This window comes from Lissotriton vulgaris, chromosome 3_1 (genome assembly GCF_964263255.1).
Source record: "Lissotriton vulgaris chromosome 3_1, aLisVul1.2, whole genome shotgun sequence".
Taxonomy (NCBI): domain Eukaryota; kingdom Metazoa; phylum Chordata; class Amphibia; order Caudata; family Salamandridae; genus Lissotriton; species Lissotriton vulgaris.
Genome location: NC_141689.1, coordinates 664193200 through 664207376, shown reverse-complemented (window position 1 = coordinate 664207376; position 14177 = coordinate 664193200).

The window sequence follows — 14177 nt, the reverse complement described above, 5'->3', positions numbered from 1 at the left end:
CATTGAAGAAGTCGAATCTATGCACCAACTGCAATAGGCTAGGGTATTAGAAGTGAAAATGTCATCTTATTCCTGCAAATCAGGGTCCAAATCTAGGGTTTGTACCACCTCAGAACAATAATTCCATGCAGCAACAGAACATGCCCAGGCCTAGATCTCAGAATTTTAATGTGCCACAAGCCCCAGTGATGCTGGGTCCCCAACTTCCGATCCCACAGCAAACCGTTAATGTTCCCAGATGTTCTTCAAACCAGATCTGGAATTTGAATCAGAATGATTTTCAGAATAATAATCCTTACCAATAATATGCCATGTTTGAGACAAGTGAACATTTCAGCATTGATCAGTTTTCCTGACAGTTCCTGAGGGGGAGGAAGATTGCATGATTGGCACAATTTGTGTTTTTTCATTTGATTCCTGTGAGTTCGTTAGTGCACAATTGTTGTGCAAAAAGAACTGCACTATATACTTCAAGTTGGCAAATCAAAATCTAATTATTGTAATGTATCCAATAATGACACAAGAAGACTTGTTTTTAGATCTCAGAGATACAGTAAGACCAGAAGTTTGGGATTTTTCAGGAAAGGACCAAATGTGGAATATCCCAGCACATCCCAGTCTAATTTGACCCCTGAAACAATTGCTGGAATAACCCCAGTGATCTAGACAATGATTCAACAAGTCATACTGCAGGATATAATGGAGAGTCCGTGTAACTCACCCTTATTTGCCTTCCAAAGCCTAGCGGTAAGAACCGCAGAGTGCAGGACCTTGGCAAAATCAATAACGTTGTGATTCACTTTTGTCCTGTGGTACTGAGCCCTGCTGCAATATTGTTTCAAATTCCATGTGAAGCTGAGTGGTTTACTGTTATTGATTTGTTCAAGGCATTCTTGTCCATACCCTTGTATGAGGACAGTCAGTTCCACTTTGCATTCAGGGTCTGGTATTGTTTTTAGAAAGGTGCCAGGTCCCACCAGGGAATACAGAAAGCCCATCCATTTTAATCAGATGCGTAAGAAGAATTTGTAGTCTTTGTTTATACCCTGTAATTCTGTCGTAGTCCAATATAGTGATGACCTGATGATTGCATCAAACACTCAAGAACCATGCAAAATTTACACTATTGCATTGCTAAACCACTTGGCTCAGAATGCACATAAGGTGTCCCTGAATAAGTTGCAGTACTGTTTGAGAGAAGTCCTATATCTTGGACATCATATCAAGAAAGGTGCGAAAAGGGTGTCACAAGAGAGAATTACGGCGATCATTCAAATAAATTAGTCAAGAACACAGAAAGAAGGTAGGATATTTTTGGAATACAGGGCTACTGCTGTCGGTGGATACCCAACCTTTCCCTAGTGGCCAAGCCTTTACAGAGGCTGACAGGCAAGGATGTGTCGGATCTGGTGCCTTGGGACAATGATTGTATGGTTGTCTTCCTAGACTTAAGAGAAAGCCTATGCCACATTCCAGGACTAGGAATGCCTGATTAAAACAAAGTGTTTTCACTTTTCTGCACTAAAGGGGAGGGCAGCACTCTTCAGTGTTAACTCAAAATCATGGGGGAGCTCAAAGATCAGTTGTTTACTTCTCAGCGATGTTAGATTCCATGGCTGCAGTGCTGCCTTAAAGTGGTAGAAGTGTCAGGTGGCAGCATAGAAAGTTGCAAAAGTATAGTAGTGGGTCATCCCTTGACTGTATATGTTCCTCATTTTGTTGAAATTTTGTTAAATAGAAAAACGACACAGCACCTCACAAATAACCACCTGATGGTATGAGCAAATCATATTGGCAGCCGAGAACATGTCCTTAAAGAGGTGCTCTGTTATGAATTCTTCCACTCTGCTACACCTTCCTAAGAATGACAATGCTGATGGTGAGGTGCAGCATGACTGTTTCTAAGTCACTGAACTATGCACACACACCAAGACCAGATATACAAGATTAACCACTTCCTGAATCTGATTATGTATTGTTTGCGGAAGGCTCATGATTATGAGATCACCAAGGATATTTGAGAGCTGTAAATGCGCTCTGTACTGTTTCAGGAACAGTGGAAGCTTCTTGGCTTCAAAGAGTAGTCTTAGCACAAGTGGAGGAATAAATTACTCTTACCCGAGCATGCTATGTTTTCAGATTGATTACAGGTGACTATAATTACATATAGTCAGTACGGATTTGGTGTGATGCATGACTTCAGACCTTATGGTCCCAGAGGGGATTTATGACATCATCAGCATCCCCTATCCATAACGGTGAGCAGGAGAGAAAACTGTTAGGCTTTGCAATTTACAGTGCAAGTTGAGATCTGGAAATCTTCCGCACATTCCAACAAAGATGACTATGTGAAAGTCCGCAACAGATATGCTGAGGAAGTCGCAAGGTAGTGTGCTTACAATGCTTGTACATTTAATAGAGAGTATGTAAATAAAGAAACAGATGAGACTAATTACAACCTTTGGCTCAGCTGACAGGTGGGAGGAAGGTAAGAGGTTACAGGAAGAGGTGTCAGTAGCAGAATAGCAGAGGAGGGTAAACCCAGGCTGTGTTAAAAGAGATGAAGATAAAATATGGGTTTCAGGAGATGGCAGACCGATGTTGCTAAATAATTTGTTGCTGCCAATGGATAGACATTACCATGGTCTCACTCATGCAGTGAGGGTTACTATGGTCACAGTGTTTCACCAAACATGGTTTAATCCCAGGCTTCAAGTTGAAGTCGGAGGTGTTATATCATAGATGTGTTGTGTGTCAACAGAACAATGTAGGGAGATGAATCGCAGTGACACTGAGCAACATAGGGGGGTCAATTGGATCCTTCAACAGGACACAAATGGAATTAAATGATTTGCCTTTGTGCAATGGGCTGAGATTTGTGTTGGTTGTTGTGAGCATCTTTTCACAATGAGTTGAGCCATATCCCACAAGAAGAAATGATAGCCTCATAGTGGCAAACTTGTTGGTGAGGGAATTGTACCAAGGTTTGGCTTCCCAACTTCTTAAGGAATCAGATGAAGGCACTCATTTTGATAACGAAGTGCTGCGTATGCTGTATGCTACCTTGCAGGTTGACCAGAGACTGAATTGTAGTTACTGACCTGAGGTTGGTCTCAGGTCTGGTGGAGCAAGTCATTGGACATTGAAATCAGGAATTGCCAAAGTGGGCTTCTAAGTCTTTAAAATAGCTGGATACTTTGCAGTTGGTGTTGATGAATCTGCTCAGCCCACCTGATCATAGGAACAGGATTGTGTCCCCATGAGATCATTATGGGAAGGGCAACTAAATTGCCAGCTGTACCAGCAAATATGCTTGTGGACATTGCTGATGATCTGATACTATATCAATGCAAATAACTGGCTAATGTGGTGCATTCTGTATCTCTGCTACAGCCTTGCCACACCTAAGTCCTGGAGACCTGGTGGTATTGCAGAATCATGCACAGAAGTCGTGCTTGGAGCCTCATTGGCAAGACCCATACCAAGTCATACTTGTGACTACAACTGCTGTGAAGTGTTGAGGTCTTCCCAATTGGATCCATCCTGAACATACTCGCAGGGTTCCATGTCTCCTTGATGAAATAACAGCACCTTACCCAAAACAGCCAGTGGTGGTTGACAGATCATAGGAGCAGGTTAGTCAAGCTGTAGGAGAACAGTCAGAAACTGAAATAGCAGTTGATCAGCTTGAAGAGGATTTTGGAGAGTTGAATGACAAAACTGGTGAAGGAGGGGCTAATCCAGTGGTTGTAACAGAGATAGACTTGGACCCTGATGAAGGGCCTAGTGCTAGAGAACTGTGAGGAGCAGCAGGAGAACATTGGCTGAGAAGGCAGGAGAGAGGAAGATTTGTTCCACAAGGAGAAAGTGATCTCCTAGATCTATCAGAGGATTCCGACCTGAGTGAATAAGAAGAGACAACCAAAGAGGTCCACGCAAGGTAGAGTGTCTTACCAGAGGTACTCATCTCCTGAATGGACATACTTTCTTGCACTGACAGGGAGAAGGAGCTCTGGTAAATTTGGGATCACTGTGAATGTTCAATTGAAATTTTGGGAACTTGATCTCCAGATTAACTTACGTTTGAACTTCCTTTGTTATCAAGACTGAGTGCCCTGACACATCTAATCTTAGATGTGGCTGAACTTCCCTTTTTATATTCAAATGAGTGTCCTGTACTAGTTGATGAACTAAAGGATTTCATACTGGAACTGATAGTGAGTGAACTAGAACTGTTTATTATTAAAGACAGAATAGGGCTAAGGAAGACTCACAAAGATTCCTTTATATATTTATTGTTTCAAAACATTTAGAAATTGTTTTTGCGATTTGCACAGATGGGAATCAACAGAGAAGTCTCAGCAGCTGCTATGTTCCATTTTATGACACTAGAACAGGGTATAGGGTAAGACACTTAACTGCACTCAATCTAATGAATCTTGGTCACGTTATATCTAGGGGTGCCAAGAACCTGAGGCCATATACCCCTAGGCCTCCAAAATCAGTGCCAAGGCACTGTACACAATTCAAAGAAATAGTTCGGCACACCATAAATTGTTCAATGAGCAATATCAGAGAGGTCAAAAAATATATCAGTAAGCCATTATGTATTCTTTTCTTTCTTTATTTTCAGTCTTCACAAAGTAGCCAACGCGTTTCGTCCAAAGGACTTCTTCAGGGCGAATTGATGGGATGTAGTATAGTATACAGGATTTTATCAGATGGAACAAATTTCTCCAGCTATTAAGATGGCACCTGTCTCCAGATCCTGGGATGGCAGCTATCCTTTTATTTTTGTGGTAGATTGAACGGGTTTTCGAAAGAAGAATATGGTTCGAGGAACCACTTTACGAGACGACACCCGAGGAGACAACACGCAAGACCAACCTGGCGAAGGTGAACACTTTCATCACCTGTGCGGATGCGTATTTGATATCCCTTTGCGCTGGAACATATTCTTCTTTCGAAAACCCGTTCAATCTACCACAAAAATAAAAGGATAGCTGCCATCCCAGCATCTGGAGACAGGTGCCATCTTAATAGCTGGAGAAATTTGTTCCATCTGATAAAATCCTGTATACTATACTACATCCCATCAATTCGCCCTGAAGAAGTCCTTTGGACGAAACGCGTTGGCTACTTTGTGAAGACTGAAAATAAAGAAAGAAAAGAATACATAATGGCTTACTGATATATTTTTTGACCTCTCTGATATTGCTCATTGAACATTTTATGGTGTGCCGAACTATTTCTTTGAGCTGCTATGTTCCACCCAAGTTTTAGATTTTAAAGAAGTAATGGAAGCCAGTCTTAATATTAGCAGGCATAGATACATCATAATAGGCACATGAATTGCTGTAGTTGTAGTATTAGTTACCATACTTTTAGGTCTCTATTCAGCTACAGATGGCTCAGCTAAATATAGGTCTACTATTGCCCCTACCAAGCCACATTCTTCTGATAGTAGCATGCAGTTGTGGGGATTGAAAAATTACACACAGATGTATCAAGAGGGTATTATACCTCGTATGTTTATTTTGGACTGCTCTGTGAGTACATAGACACAAAAAAAGCTAGAAGTTGTTATGTTTGTACTCGGTTACCCACTTCTGCTTCAGAGGGAATTACTTACCATCATCTCCCTCTGACCTATGGTATTTTCTATAGTCTTCTATTAAGTATATTTTATGGAGAAAGTCATTTTCAATATAATCTTTTTAATTATGATGTAGTTCACTCACAGGTTCCCCTTATCAAACACTTAAATATGAACCCCTATTTTAAAGGTGCAGCTATTACAGGCAACTATTTTGTATCCTTTGAGTCACTAGACACTGAGGGCCTCAGTTATGAGGGTCCTCGCAGCACTTTTGCACTACCAGAGCACCATTTTTTTATGCTCTGTTGGCACGATATGCCATAGCATGTTTACATTGCCACACAAAGCCACTTTACATGGCTTTCCTTTTCATGGCCTTGAAAATATGTGTACCTTTCACGCAGAACACTGAGAGAAAGGGCCATTCCTTGGGTATTGCTGTGGGTGTTCCCATGCAACACCCATGGAATCTGAAGCATTCCCAGATTTATGAGGAATCGTAAACCTGGGAATGAGTCAGATTCTAACACCACCCCGGGGGTGGCATTAGGGAGGCACAACAAGGAGAAATATTGTTATTTCTCCTCATTGTTTCCTCTTTCTATGTGTGCCGCATTCTGCAGTACACATAGAAAGACCGAAACGCCTCTCGTGATTGTTTTTGTGCGGGGAAGTGTCCCTTCCTGAACAAAAACAATCACTGCTACAATGCAGACACCCTTGAACCATGGCGCAAGGGTTCCTACATGGGCGCATGGCTGCCCATTGTGCACCAGCACTTTATTATTATTATTATTACGGAACTTGGTATCCGCACAGCTACCCCAAAGGGTTTCCCAGCACAGGGCAAGAGTAGGGGCAGAAAGGGAGAGAACAATAGCACAAATAGATAAGGCAGATTTTTAGGCCCTTAGAGAAAGCCAGGAAGGATGCTGATCTTTCAAGGCATCTGGCAGGGTGTTCCATAGAATCGACCATAAGTAGGAAAAAAACAACCTTCCATGAAGGCCAATCAGGATTTTAGTACCACAAACCGAGTCTGCAGAGCGGATCTCAGGGGCCGGAAGGGATGGTAAAGATGGACTAAATACCAGAGGTATTTATGAGCAGATCCAGATTTAACCCTGAAACATATAGCAGAGGGATTAGAAGTTTAAACGGTTCAACACAGCCAGTCAGTGTACATCCTGAAGAATGCTGGAGACCAAGGTGCACTTGGGTAGGCAAAAGAAAAGTCTAGCAACTGCATTCTGCCTGAGCTGCAGTCTTTGGATTGTGGCTTTTTCATCTCCAAAAAAAACAGGACACTGCCATAATCCAGTCTAGAGTTTATGAGGGCTTGGATCACTGACCTCTGAGCTGAGAAAGGAATCAGCCACAGCATCCATTTTAGCGACTTGAGAACAGCAAAGCAGGTGGGCGTTACCTTGGCTACTTATTGTAACATGGATAATAATTCATCCACAATGAAACCCAGGTTTTTAAAACTGCTAGAAAGAGTGGGAAGAGCTCCCAGTTCAGCGAGCCAGTGCCGCAACCCCCAGAGATCAGACCATTTGCCAAGAATCATTACTTCCATTTTGTCTCCGTTGTCTTTAAGTAATCTGTTCTGTATCCAGTTAGAGACCTTGCTCAAAGATAAACTAAGTTCAGAGGGCCTGTTTCCCTTCATCAGAGAGAGGGAGAACATAAGCTGTGTGTCATCGGCAAAGGAAAAAAAGACAGCCAGCATTTTCAACCACCTTCCCTAGAGGACGAATATATATGTTAAATAACAGAGGGCTCAGCACCAAGCCATATGGACCCCCACAGGGAGAGGCGAGAGAATTAGACCTGGCCGAAGAGGAGGAGACCTGAAACGTTCATTTCCTAAGAAAGAAGCAAAACCATTCTAGGACCACTCCATCAAGAGCCAGTGTCCGCAGTTCCCCCAGAATAATATGGTGAGACACTGTGTCAAAGGCAGCGATGAGATCTAAAAGGATAAGTGCCACAGTTTCACCCTCATCCAAGGGGTGCCTTAACATCTCTGTAACCCCTGCACTGGGGAAAAGGATGGCAATGCACTGTATCTCATAGATACATCACATTCATGCCCTTTTCTTTTGATGCAGGACAGCTCAGCAAGATGCCTTGTGGCGGTGCCTTGTGCCAAAACCTCGTAAATGAGCCCCAGAGTATGCACATAGACATAATTTGACATTTTTAATGTCAGGTGTGGAAAATACATGTTTGGATTTGGAAGAGCATAGATGGAGAGACTAATGCCTAGATGCATCAAACTGAATTGCATTCACAAACGGTGCGAATCGCATTTTTCGGTCGTTTGCAAATGCAATTCACTAATTTGTAATGCATCATACATTTCGCAATTTTAGGAATCGCAACCATGTTGCGATTTCTAAAATTGCGATTGCATTTAAGAAATCGCAATTTGAGATTTCTTAAATGCTATGCATGATTATTTGGACAGTGGTCAAACATATCAAAGGCAAAAACGTGGCCAACAATCTATCGAAGCAGGAAGCAAAAACTAATATGTATTTAGGTACAGTTGACAGTGGACTGAATGAACTTGCTGAAATATCAAGCTATATTTGATGTACCGCAAACACTAGTCAAATCATCAGACCTGCACCACTCTGACATGCCCGAATATGGAACCGGAACCATCTAGAGCAACCACCCTGAGGTATGCCTCATACAACCCAACATCTGCTATGTACATGCCAACTAGACCCTCAATAATGTATCGGCAACTCAAAATGAGCTAATCCAAAGGCCCCCTGGAAATAAAAATATGCAAAACCACATAGCGCCATGCACGGCATCATATCTTGACACAAAGCGACAAGACAGAATAGGAGAAATTACAACCAAAACAAACTAAGATCGAGCCAGGCGTCATGTATCCCAGCAACGCGATTACCCCGACTGACCAATCAGGAAGCAGCTCTCATACCGAGAAGGTGCCTAACCAATCAGGACGTAATCATGCCCAAACGAGTCTTGAAAGAACCAATGACGGCCATCTGTTGTTCTAACCAAGTTACAGACGAGCTCGGCACTGTGGAGACGCAGTCTAGCAAGGAGACGCTGTCCAGCGAGGAGACGCCATTCCGAATCCATCGGAGCAAACAAGGAAAAGTAGCAAAACGGCTCCCACTAGTCTAACAGGTAGGACACGACCATCGGCCGGCCAGCGCACTAAAGAAGGCTTCACCATGAGGGACCTTGTCAACACCTTAGCGCACAAACGAACCATGGTGATTTAACATCCCAGCATTGCACACGATAAGACGCAAAGTTATTAACCCGATCACAGCGTCTCATTTGTTTATCATGCCATTTTCAAGACACTAGACTGACATGGCATACAAGAAGGAAAAGGACAGCTGAACATCTCCTTTACCTTCCTCGTTTTTTCCCCCCAGCTTATCTCATACCAATCAAAGTAAAGATCCCATTGCGCCAGACACAACAAATAAACGTCACCACGCGGAGCCCAGTGATCGAATTGACGATGAGACAAGAGGAACTTCTATTTCTACTTATGGGTATGTGACCCTAACACACATTATCATTTTAACAGCACTAAAAACAAGTTTAGTATTTGTTCATGAGACTCCTTAAAACATGCCCCTTACACCTTTTAGTTTTAGATAGAAAGGTGATGTGCTAAAATGCATTGAATGCAGTGCATTCACCAGGGATTAGTGAGAATGAACCATATATGTGTTTAATGCTGTCCTTATAAATTGAGATCAGTTGTAATTATTAGTTAATAATACATATATTAGTTTATTGTGCCACACATAAAAAGACAGTATCACTTATTGGAGTATATGTAGGTTGTAGGTTGTAGAATCTGGACAGGACTCGACCACAAACCAGATGCAGGGGGTTTCTGCGAGGGCCAGGTCTGCGGAATGAAGGTTCCTCTTGGGTACGTGGAAGGAGACTCTCTCGTTGAAGTATTTGGGTTCAATGTTGTGGAGTGGTTTGTAGGCATGGGTGTACAGTTTGAAGGTTACTCTCTTCTCAACAGGAACCAGTGGAGGTCAAGTAGGAGTTGGGTCAATCAATCAATCAGTGATACTTATATAGCGCGCTAACTACCCGTAGGGTCTCAAGGCGCTGGGGGGGTCTTCAGCTTCTTCCTGAAGGCGAGGTGGTCTTGGGTCAGGCGCAGGTCGGTCGGGAGGGAGTTCCAGGTCTTGGCGGCCAGGTAGGAGAAGGACCTTCCTCCCGTAGTCGCTCTTCGGATGCGGGGGACGGCGGCGAGGGCGTGGTTGGCTGATCGGAGGTGGCGATTGGGAGCGTAGAAGTTGATTCGGCTGTTGAGGTAGCTCGGACCCTGGTTGTGTAGGGCTTTGTGTGCGTGGGTGAGGAGGCGGAAGGTGATTCTTTTGTTGACGGGGAGCCAGTGGAGGTCTCTCAGATGTCCGGTGATGTGGCTGGTTCGTGGGATGTCGAGGATGAGTCTGGCTGAGGCGTTCTGGATCCGCTGGAGTCTCTTCTGAAGCTTGGCGGTGGTACCGGCGTAGAGGGCGTTGCCGTAGTCCAGTCGGCTGGTGACGAGGGCCTGGGTGACGGTCTTCCTGGTCTCGGAGGGGATCCACCAGAAGATCTTTCGTAGCATGCGTAGGATGTTGAAGCACGCCGATGAGACGTTGTTGACTTGCCTGGTCATGGAGAGGGAGGAGTCCAGGATGAAGCCCAGGTTGCGTGCATGGTCTGTCGGTTTGGGTGCGGTGCCCAGGGCGGGAGGCCACCAGGAGTCGTCCCAGGCGGAGGGTGAAGAGCCCAGGATGAGGACCTCCGTCTTGTCAGAGTTCAGTTTCAGGCGGCTGGTCGTCATCCACTCGGCTACCTCTTTCATCCCTTCGTGCAGGTTGGCTCTGGCGGAGGCGGGGTCGTTGGTCAGGGAGAGGATCAGCTGGGTGTCGTCGGCGTAGGAGATTATGCTGAGGTTGTGTTTGCGTACGATGGCCGCGAGGGGGCTCATGTAGACGTTGTAGAGGGTGGGGCTCAGAGATGACCCTTGAGGGACGCCGCAGATGACTTCGGAGGCCTCTGACTTGTACGGTGGTAGGCGGACTCTCTGTGTTCTTCCGTCGAGGAAGGAGATGATCCATTCCAGCGCCTTGTCCTGGATTCCGACGTTGCTGAGGCGCTGTACTAGGGTGCGGTGGCAGACAGTGTCAAATGCCGCGGAGAGGTCTAGGAGGATGAGGGCCGCTGTTTCTCCATTGTCCATCAGGGCTCGGATGTCATCGGTGGCGGCGATGAGGGCGGTCTCGGTGCTGTGATTGGCTCGGAAGCCTGACTGTGAGGGGTCGAGGGATCCGTTCGTCTCAAGGAAGGCGGCCATCTGCTTGTTGACGGTCTTCTCGATGACTTTGGCTGGAAACGGGAGGAGCGAGATGGGGCGGTAGTTCTTGAGTTCAGTGGGGTCCACTGTTGGTTTCTTGAGGAGAGCGCTGAGTTCGGCGTGTTTCCAGCTCTCAGGGAAGGTGGCGGTGTCGAAGGAGGTGTTGATGATGTCCCGCAGGTGGGGTGCGATGACAGCGTCGGCCTTGTTGAAGACGTGGTGAGGGCAGGGGTCGGTCGGTGATCCGGAGTGGATGGAGTTCATAGTGCGTATGGTGTCTTCGGTGCTGATCGGGGTCCAGGCGTGGAGGGTGGTGGTGGGGGGTGGTTGTTCGGTCATGGTGTGCGTTGGTTGGTTGTTGAAGCTGTTGTGTATGTCCGCGATCTTGTTGTGGAAGTATGAAGCGAGGGAGTTGCAGAGGTCTTGCGATGGGGTGATGTCGTTGTTTCCTGCGCTGGGGTTGGAGAGCTCTTTCACGATGTTGAAGAGCTCCTTGCAGTTGTGTGCGTTGTTGTCCAACCGGTCCTTGAATGCTGTTTTCTTGGCGGCGCGGGTCATGTGTTCATACCGTGGGGTTCAGAGGACAAGTCTGGCTGCGGTGTTCTGGATGGTTTGTAGGTTGTGGAGAAGGGTATTGTTAATGATGGCATGGAGGGTGTTGCCATAGTCCAGTCTGCTGGTTATGAGAGTGCGGGTGATGGTCTTTCTGCATTCTGGGGGTATCCATTTGAAGGGCTTGCGGAGAATGCGAAGGCAGTTGAAACTGGTGGAGGCGATGGAGTTGATCTGTCGGGTCATGGTGAGAGAGGAGTTGAGGATGATGCCGAAGTTCCGTGAGTTGTCTGTCGGGGTGGGCGGACTCCCAAGGGTGGAGGGCCACCAGGTGTTGTACCAGGCAGAGGTGGTGGGTCCGAGAATGTGGACATCAGTCTTCTTCGAGTTGAGTTTCAGGCAGCTGCTTTTCATCCTGGCGGCTATGTCCCTCCTTTCTTCCTGGAAGCAGAGGAAGAAGATGAGCTTGTTGTTTTTGGCATATGATACCATGCTGAGCCCGTGTTTTTTGACGATGGCTGCAAGGGGGAACAGATAGATGTTGAAGAGCGTAGGGCTGAGCGATGATCCTTGGGGTACTCGGCAGTTGATCTGAGTTGGATTGGAGACGAAAGGGGGAGTCTGATCCTCTGAATTCTGCCGTAGAGAAAAGATTGGATCCAGGAGAGGACGGTTCCTTGTATCCCAGCATTGTGGAGTCTGGCTGCGAGAATGCGATGTAAGACGGTGTTGTAGGCTGCGGAGAGGTCTAGTATGATGAGGGCTGCGGCGTGTCCCTGGTCTAGTAGCATGTAGATGTCATCGGCGGCAGCAAGGAGGGCCGTCTCAGTGCTGTGGTTGCTGCAGAATCTGGACTGGGAGGCGTCTAGGATGGAGTTCTCTTCGATGAAGGCATTCAGCTGGGTATTTACGAGTCTCTCAGTGACTTTGGCTGCGAAGGGGAGATGAGAGATCATCTGGTAGTTTTTCAGGTCTGTCGGGTCAGCCATGGGCTTCTTGAGGAGGGGTTTGACCTCTGCCCGCTTCCATTGTTGGGGAAAATGCCGGATTCGAAGGAGGCGTTGATGGTATGCCAAAGTTTGTGTGCGATGTGGCAGTGGACCTGTGGTAGATGTGCGATGGGCAGGGGTCCGTAGTGGCTTCTGAGTGGGTGTTCTTCATGGTCACAGTGGTGTGTTCGACGGTGGCCAGATTCCAGGTTGTGATGGTCAGCTCTGAGTCAGTGGTGGTGGTGAGAGGGGAGGTGTCCGGGGTCTGTTCGCTGCGGTTATCATAGAGGGCCTTGATCTTCAGATGGAAGTAGGAGCTGAGCTGGTTGCAGAGTTACCAGGATGGTGTGATCTCTGTGGCTTCACTTGGGGGGGGGGGGGGAGTTGTTGAGTTGCTGTATGATGTTGAAGAGTTCTTTAGTGTTAGTCGCTTTGTGTGGATCTTGTTCCTGATGAAAGTCTATTTGGTGTCTCTCAGGCGCTGGTGGTATTCCTTCAGGGCATCCCTGTATCTGTTCAGGTCTTCCGTGGTTTTCTGGTTTTGCCAGGTTCGTCTCAGTTTTGAGATTTGAACAGCTAGTATTGGTGTGAACTGTGAGACTGTGAGACTAGGGAGAATAGTTACTATTATTTCAAGCAGCGCAATGCTGCAAGGGAACATGCTGCATTGCATCACAGAAAGAATAGAAATGTGCCATATTTATAAAGATATAGATTATTTCTGCACTCGCTTTGCACTTGTGCACTGTGTGCTGCCTAGAGCCCATGCAGACACCCATGTACAATAGTGCAAGGGTGCCTGTGTTACAGACATGGTTAGTTTTGTACAGGAAGGGCCACCATCCTGCACAAAATCAGTCCATAGAGGCATATTCCTGCAGAATGCAGGATACAGCACACAAGGAAAGGGGAAGTAACAAGGAGATGAAATGACATTTCTTCTTGTTATGCCTCTGGTAGTTAGGCACAACATTTTGGCACAAACCCAGGTTTTCAAGTCTTTGCAAATCTGAGTTTGCATCAGAATACAGGGTTGGGTTCATGGGAACACCCATGTAACTCCTTCCTGATGTAAAGTAACACAAGACAGAGCTAATCCCTGCCTTTCTTTACTTTGTATTTACTAATACATGCAAAGTGGATTTGCATGCCTTAATAAATGTCAAATTTTAATTTGCATCAGGTCTGTGGCACAAAAGTGACACATCATGTCACAAACGTATAGTACATGTGGGCCTAGGTGTGCTATGATATAGGAGGACTAATTCCTTCAACTTCAATTGAGACAGTGTGAGCCTATATGTTGCATCACAAATATCATAGTTTACATTATCGGAAGTTCTGAAACAATCGACTTAAAAAGGACAGACTGTACCGGATACTCCATAAATGACAGATGCCAGAACATATGTGGTGCTCTGGAAACTAACAACCATTAACCTTTTATTAGCCTTAGTTCAAGAAAGTACCAGAGAGACTAATATTGAAACCAAAACAATGCATAAAGATACTTTGAATTACCAAAGAGACTGGAAACAGCAACATGAAGAATCACAGCAACATAATCACAGCTAGAGCTGAAGGCCAAGCCCCTTGATTGGTAACACAATCTGTGCTACCTGTGCAGTAAGGTGGTGGGCTTGGTGAACCAGAGCTGCTGAAA